Source organism: Anarhichas minor, unplaced genomic scaffold (genome assembly GCF_050575085.1).
Source record: "Anarhichas minor isolate MPS153535 unplaced genomic scaffold, ASM5057508v1 ptg000024l, whole genome shotgun sequence".
NCBI lineage: Eukaryota > Metazoa > Chordata > Actinopteri > Perciformes > Anarhichadidae > Anarhichas > Anarhichas minor.
This window is the reverse complement of record NW_027466470.1, coordinates 1551245-1559815: the sequence shown is the minus strand read 5'-3', so window position 1 is coordinate 1559815 and position 8571 is coordinate 1551245. Positions and strand designations below refer to the sequence as shown.

Genomic DNA, 8571 nt, shown 5'->3' with positions numbered 1-8571 from the left:
CTTACAGTAGTAGACTGGAGTCGCTTTAACATATATAATATAATATATAATATCAAGATGGAGAACTTTACTACTTTGACCACGGCAGCGCATACCAGATCCCCTCTCTCCGTCCTTACCTTTCACAATAAAAGCCCTGGACATATAGCCTACACTGCGTAACTGTTTATCAGAGGGAACTCGTGTTCAATCAAAGAACTTTGCTAAAAGATAACCCAATAAATTAGCTTACAGTAGCGTAGGCTATACAACTGTTTACTGTTTTTTACTGTTTAACAGTTTAGTTTCATGTAAAGGTGGGAGACACATATCGACAAGGAAAACATTTTCTACACAACACCGGAGTCATCAACCACGATTATCACAGGGGCAGTGCTGCAATTTTACAAGTCAAAGTCAATTTAGTAGGATAATAAATGATCCTTGAATCCTTGATGACAGTTGGACAATAATGCAATGGTGCAGAGTGCAAAAAAGCATGTAATAGGTTGGGTTTATAGACAGTAAGTGAGGTAGGTGGATATGACAGCATATAGAGAGTGCTACTGTGACATTACAAGCACATATAAAAAGGACTGATGTTTGCTATGTTTGTTTCCCTTTAAGGAAATAAATCAGGTGAAGAAATTATGCAACAATCCACTCTCTGTGACAAGCATAAAGACAAAATGAGCAATAAGGAAAAAACAGAATGTAACCCACTGTCCCTTTTTATAAGTTCTGTCTATTTGAGTTTACAGAACTCAGCAGTGTTTCCAGACGAATAAAGAAGCCAAAGTCCAGCATAGAGAGGCTGAGTGAATGTGGTCTGGACTCTGTGGAGGAGAGTCATGGTTTCAGAGACACTGTAGAAAGACAGAATACCTGCTCTGTGATCCAGGTTGACACCGTTGTACCAAAATGTATAACTGTTTTTGTCACATGTTAATGCCCAAGATTTGTTATTTAGTCCAAATACACATTCAGTTGAGCTCCCAGTCCTGCTGATAATCTTGTATGCAACTGCCACATAAACGTTATCTCCTCTCCACTCCACCTCCCAGTAACAGCGTCCAGTCAGACTCTCTCTACTCAGGACCTGATGCCAATAAGAAAACCTGTCTGGCTGATTAGAGTAAGACTGTTGTTGTCTCATTAATGTGGCTTTTCTGTTCCCCTCAGATAATAACAGCTGTGTGTGTGCCGTGTTTGGATCCAGTGTTACTTTACGTGAATATTTTAAGAATCCAGCTCTGGTCTTGGGCTCTGCTTGTGAGTTTGACAGTAAAACATCCACTTCAGTCACTGTCAGTAAGATGTTTGTCCACTTCTCTCTCAGAACGTCCTGTAGTTTATCTCTGACTTCTGACACAGCCTCTGTCACTTCCTCGAAGTAGCTCAGAGGACGAACTTTGGTGCTAGATAACTGTGAGGATTGACTGAGATGGGAGAGCGAGGAATCATTTTGTAGAATCTGGTTGTGATCCTCTGTGTGTGAGAGCTTCTTCAGCTCAGCGTCGTTCCTCTTCAGCTCAGTGATCTCCTGCTCCAGCTTCTCCTGAAGCTCTTTGACTCGACTCACTTCAGTTCTCTGCTGGGATCTGACCTGCTGCTTCACATCAGAGCTTCTTTTCTCCATGAGACGGATCAGCTCAGAGAAGATCTTCTCATTGTCCCCCACTGCTTTATCAGCAGAGAGATTGATGTTCTCCACCTCCTGTTGAAGCAGCTTCACGTCTTTCTCTCTGTGCTGGATTCTCTGCTGGATGTTTAGTCGACTCACCTCCAGCTCTTTCTGCCTTGTTGTGGAATATTTCTTATGACTAGTCGGGAGAAGAAAGTTGAGGTTTTCTATCAATATAAAGTAAACAGAGTTTTGATGAACGATCAAGGTTTGTAAAGTCAATTTATTTGCTTGCAAGCAAAGAGAACAGTCTCACAGACACATTGCAGTGATCTGTAAGAGTGCTCTGCATAACACTCACAATGCATGGACATTTATACTCAGACAGCTTCCTGTTATCTGCTTTAGCTAACAAGAATACACAAAGAACACAGTTAAAGGCAGGTCATCCTTCGAGCCTTAGTATACTTGATCATTTAAGACAGTCAGGAAGATGCTTTATCTCCTGTTTGCAAATCCCTTTGTTCACAGTTTGCCTTACAATAATCAGTTTAAACTCACAACAGATGCTTCCTTTGAAGCCACTGTGACATTGTTAAAATGACCATTGCAGAGACAGAATAGACATTCTTTACCCTCACACATCATATATGCATGCAAAGGTTTACGCCTTTACAACTTCAGATAACGCGTCACAAAGGAAGTCAAAAGTATTTCAAACAGGGGATCTCTGTTAGTCAAGGCCTCTCTGTGCCTCTGTCTTAGGAAGAAGAAAGAAACAGTGCACAATGATAACAGATAACAAGACACCTGGATACTAAACTAATTAAAGTCATCTACTGAAACTACAGTTTGGTGTCTGCACTTTTAGGACTTACATTCTTTAAACCTTCACATGAGACTATGACATATTTTCCCATTACATCTTATATATTCTTCGATATATATTTATATTGTACTTAAATGTTAAATGGTTATGCTTAGTTTCTCTGTTCTACTTTGTTGTCTTTAATGTCCATGTTTTTATATTTCTCTTGTTTATTTGTATATTCTATGTAAGTATATACGATAAGAGCAATGTGTGACCGGAGTCAAATTCCATTTATGCGTACGCATATATGGCCAATAAAGCTGATTCAGATTCAGATTTTGAAACAAAGTTCACATTCACAGCGCTGCTCCTCTTCCTGGAATGAACCAAAGCTTGATAACTCCTCCCTCTTCTTCCTGCTCTCAAACACAGAGAGCTCCACTCTGTCTTTATTTCCTTGTTCCCTCCCCTTCAGATCTACAGTTTACAGACGGCTGTAACCAACATGGTGGTCATAATTGGTCATAATTGGTCATAATATATATATATATGTATATGTATGTATATGTATATGTATATATATGTATATGTATATATATGTATATATGTGTATATATATGCTGTCATTACTATTATTTTTACTTTTGTGTTAATCTTTTTAGTCATGTGAAGCAAAGAGGAGTTTAGTAAATAAGAATGCGATTCAACACTGGTTTCAGAACTATGCTAATCAGAGCATTTATGTAACTTTCACCTGAGAGCTTGTGACGCAGGCATTTACTGGAGCATTTCTGACATTAAGCTCACAGTTTGTACAAAGACATTCAACACGTTGGACAGGGGGCCATCGGGGTCTGGTAGACCTTCAACTTTCTGGTCAGTTAGTGAGCGTTGCAGCTGAACTTCAGGGACCACAACACCAGGCCGACGATGACCACACGGTCCAGTCCAGTCAACTCCAAACTCCATGTCAACCTGCAGTTGAAAGAGTCTGTTCAGCCAAAAGTAATTTATTATGTAGTAAGTTATTATGGTCAACATGTCTACAGAACTGAGTCATTTTCAGTCAGTTATTCCTTTTTTAGAACCTTGTTTGAAATATCACTTGTTTTATCATTTCCTTGTATTCTGGATGAAGATGCCATGAACAGCTATGGCATCAGAAAGAGAGCCAATGAATTACTATAGGGAGCAGAGAGCTACGATGTATAATCGTCTCTCTAAAACACCGCTCCTTGTTTGATCACAACATTTTAGCAACACCTTATTGAAGTTCTGAAAGTGCCCATGATATACAGAACAACAATAATCCACATTTACAGGCCTCTATTAGTGACATGATGCTTCTGATGCACTTTGGAATGAACCTTCCCTACATTATTTATAATATAAAAACTTTGTGTAATGTTAGATACAGCGGGGTTCATGTTGACATTGTCCCATGTAGGAAAGTAAGGTCATAGTAAAAATAAAATGACTGAATAAATGCAAACCTGCATTGGGTCCTGCTGTGCCTCATGTTCATGGAGAGTCCACAGTTGCAGCGGGGACTGGTTTCCCTCAGTGCGGAGTCGGTGGCAGTTCCAGCCATGCTGGAAAAACTGAAGGTGCTTCTGTATGTGGGGTACGAAGCACCAGTGCAGAGCAGAGAGATGCATTTGGTTGTCAGGATTGAGAAGGCCTTCTCTCTCTCAAGGTTGGTACAGATGGTGTAGAAGAGATCAAGTACGCCGCCATAAACGTCTCTCCAGAGCCTTTCTATTCTGATGGGGAAAATGAATATTTAGTCTTCCTACAATGACAGTTTATTACGAATATTTATGTTCATCTCTTAAAAAGGATAAGTTGACTGACTGCCACTTTAATTGAACTTTAGCAAAGCTCTTCAGACTTCACAATAGAAACAGAAGGTTAGTCTAGGGTTAGCACTGTTGGAATATCAGCTGAACTAATCAGTTTAAACCTCTTCAATCCATATTTACAGTTCAATAATCAAAGTAATTCAACATCAAGTTCAACAGGATTCTTCTGTCATGTGACACTGTGGACATCCACTAAATGGAAGTCTGAATCATTTCATTCTTCTTTTTTTGGGGACAAAACTATTTCAAATGTAAATAAAACATTTGGTGTCTTAATTATACTTTTACAATTATACGTTAAAATAGTTATTGTTGAAGGAAAGCAGAGAGGAAACAGCTGATTACTAACTTTTCAGCGGCAGACTTGAATAGAGTTTATATTGCTATCTTTTACAAAGTGTTATTTTGATAAATGTTTAAATGGATGATTATGTTTCCTTTGATTGTGGACGCTCCTGCCAGCAATGAGTGAATTCCTGTTCAGTCCTCTTGTTCGCCACCACGTAGCGTGCAACGTCAACATTTTCCCCGTCTTTATCTGACCTCACACGAGATGGCACACCGTAGACACCGACAGCTTCTTAGGACTGTTGCCGCTCGATTGTTGGTGGCGGCACTCAAGTACACGATTAAACGACTAAAGCCGTCAATACCACCATGCACAACAATACGCCATCTGAAAAAGATATGAGCACAGATTAATATCAGTACCACTGAAAGTCACTGCTTAGCTGTAAACAAATCCAATAGAGAAAGTGTCACTTTCAAAATATAACTGACCTGTGCATACAGACCACTTAAAAAGCCTAAAAGTTCAAAGAACCAACCAGCTTTACTCTTAATTTCGATACTGGCACAAGCCAGGTAACTTTAATGGATTTGCTCCATCCATCATGGATAAATCAAAGGCTGGCTTGCAGTGATGCTGATGGGTTGATTATAATTGTAGATGGGTCTATCTTTGTAACTGTTCTGGATATACAGTATACTGGGTAGTAAGTATCTTTAAAAAAAACGTTAAAGTCATGCATCCAGGCTCTGTTTGTGGTGATGGAGGCCGCTTAGGAGGCTCTATTTCGGGCCAGGCACGTAGCCTGACTCCCTCTACACCTCTGGTACTCATTATGAAGGCACGAGAAAACACTCAGAACATTTAAAAAAAATAAATTCCTCAAGGGCCAGTGTGCTGTGAATTCAGTCCGCTTTTGTTGCTCTGAAAGGCGGACAGGTTTGCAGCAAGGACCCGCTGTCTCCCCTCTGGAGCTCGATAGTGGTCCCCTGGCGCCCTCCTGTGGTAAAATTGGGTTTTGCAGGTTCAAAAGACAGTTAGAAAAAAATATGAAAGTCATTGCTGGGGAAGTGGGGTTAAGAGGGAATAAAGGAGGGATAGTACTAAAATAAAAATAACAATAATAACTAAAAATAATGAATGAAACATAAATCTGTAAAACTGTATCTGAGCAAAAAACAAATATTATAAAATAAGAAATATAATATAGAAATATAAGCAAAGTACTGCAAAGGTCAAGACACATGAATAAAGAATAGAAAAATGTACAAACTAAATACTATAAAATATAAATATGTAGTCCTGAAATAAATCCTTCCTTCATGTTGATTCAACTGTATCCTCATTTCTATTGACAGGTGTTTCTATTATTTTGTCTACCACATTTATATCAATCAGTGTATCAAAAATAACAGAAACTCCTCTCGCCATAATGCAGAACAGCTACACAGCACCTCAGACTACATTCTCCAAAGATGATCATGGAGTTGAATCACATGTAGGTATTTAATGTTTCTTATTTTACAGTTTCCAGAATCAGAATCAGGTTTATCTCCAAATAGGTTTTCACAAACGGAGAAGTTAGGTTGACATGTTGATTTTGCGTGTTACACCGGTGGCCCCCTTTTTTCTGTTTTTAGTTGTACAATTATTCTTTCATATCTTTTATATCATACGCATTGAATGTGTTGTAATTCTGTTATGTTGTTCATTCCGTACACATGACATCAGTGGTGGGCCCTCAGGGCCAGCAAGGCCTCCTCTGCTTGACAGACAGAATCACAAAGTTATAGCTATTTTATTATTTAATCAGTTTTCATAAATACACTACATGTATTCTAAATATTCTTCCCATTAGCTTACTATCTCATTGCACAGCTACTGTCTTCCTCAGTTGCTCTGCTTCCAGTGCAGCTTGTTTTAAGTAGAGTTTAATCCAATCAGATCTCACCTCTGTGTCTCTAGGTAGAAGAGAGGCCCGAGGCCTGCAGACTCACACGTGAATCCATGTGCAGTTTTAGTAAATTGGGACGATGTTGTTGAGTGTTGTGTGAATATGCGGCTTTTACATGAATAAATGATAACCCGTAGCTGTGTCATAATGAGGTTATTAGGAGCTGGTTCAACTGTAGTAGGACGGCACTGAAGGCCCAGGTATGAAACACACGGCCCACCACTGGTAACAAGTAATGAGATGATGAAGACATGCTTTCACTTGATGGTTTAAATGTAATATTCTGAAGATATGGTTGAACATAAAACACTGGTTATCAGAAACATTGGACTCGAGGCTTCAGTTGAAGGAGGTCTTCATCGTCTCATCAGCTGTATTTTAATGTGACACTTAAACATTTGTAATCCACAAACCCTGTGACTCAACACTGGAGACATCGGTGGAGTTCCTCTTTAACACAGTTCTCCTGGGACGCTGCTTCACTTCAGAAGGACTCCAGTGAATCAGATATAAAGCTGACAGTGATCGTCTCATCTGGAGCTGCAAACTGTTTATTTCAACTCATGGCTCCGATTTATTTGTCAGTTTCCTTTGAGGTGTTCTTTCATTACAACTAGTGTGTGTGTGTGTGTGTGTGTGTGTGTGTGTGTCACATTCGAGTTGTCTTCATGAATAAAGAGCTTCTGGAGAAACACCTCAGAGTTGTGTTTCCTTCTTGTTTGTTGGAGCTTTCTTCTTCTTTCTTCACATTAAAGTGTTTTTGCTGAACTCTGCTTTGTTAAAGGTGTTTCTCAGCTTCCAGGAGCACTGAGGATGTTCAGAGACAATAAGTACATTCTATATGTATTTATGTTCTTCATCTGATCGATACATGTGATCACAGTCATGGAGCATCAGGACGTTTACACGAAGTCACGTGACGTCCTCACGTGGTTTCTCATAAGGCGTTCAAAGGCAGTACACGAATCATCCACAGGGGGCGCTGTCACACTGCTGACTTCTCTGTGAAGGTAAACACAGAGATAAACTCAGTTATTGATCATCAGAGATAAACTCAGTTATTGATCAGCAGAGATACAATATGACACATATCTCTTAGTTTGTGCAATAATCATGAATAATGATGTAATAATCATGAATAATGATGTAATAATCATAAATAATACTATAATAATTAACAATAATACTGCAATAATCATAAATAAGACTGTCTCAGTAAAGCAGTGAGAACAAAGCATGAGTTCTTTAGATCAAATTTAAACTCTAAGCTTTTATAAAGTGCTTGAACAACAATAAGTGATGAGGGGTGAAACAGAGTCTCAACGTTTCCAAAGTGAAAAACAGCATCAGGTGTTCAAACATCAACAGGTGTTACATTTCTCTTCTTCAAGCAGTTTCCAGCGTCCACAGCTCTGAGTCACTTCCGGAGCACGTGGGCTGTCGGACAGAGATGACCTCATCTGATGCTTGTGTTGGAGAAGCTCTCTGACTCTCTTCCTGCTTTGCTTCTCGTTTCTCTGCCTCTTGTTTTCCTCTCAAAGCCAAACTGTGAGGTGAAATGCTGTTTCATGGAGACTCTCTCGTGTTGTGTCGTATTGTCTGTGCTGATGCTTCAGGCCTCATGTGTGCCAAGACCAGCGTGCAGGCCTGTACTGAACACCTTAAGGTGCTCACACATCAATAAAACCCCTTGTTGGATATGGAGCTCCCCTCCATCTCATTTCATCAGCAGACGCTCTGATCGCACACAGACCTGTTCAACACAACAGATAACAAGAGTCTGAGAAACTGTCCTGCTGCTCATCAAGTGCAGCTGTGAACCACTGTAGTCTGACGTCATGTGACGTCTGTGCACGTGACGTGACATCAGAGTACAAATCATGAGAGAAGACCCGAGCAGCAGGAGGTCAAACACTCCTTTCATATGAGAACAGCAGAATAAAGCCCCGCGTGTCCGTGTCTCCTTCATCCTCTCACACGCGCTCAAACAACATCACACTACTTTCACTTTCGTTCACAACCTGAGTGGCTCACTTCTACCTAGTTACACGT

General features: G+C 39.9%; 1 long non-coding RNA gene across 1 annotated transcript; it reads right to left on the bottom strand.

Moving 5' to 3' along the window:
• Nucleotides 1–1855: 1855 nt before the first annotated feature.
• LOC142956819 (uncharacterized) lies at nucleotides 1856–8553 on the bottom strand. Its single transcript, XR_012956055.1, has 4 exons — nucleotides 7895–8553; nucleotides 6933–7521; nucleotides 3908–4952; nucleotides 1856–3389 (listed from the first exon to the last, which is right to left on the bottom strand). It is a non-coding gene; the product is annotated as an uncharacterized LOC142956819 (long non-coding RNA).
• Nucleotides 8554–8571: the final 18 nt, after the last annotated feature.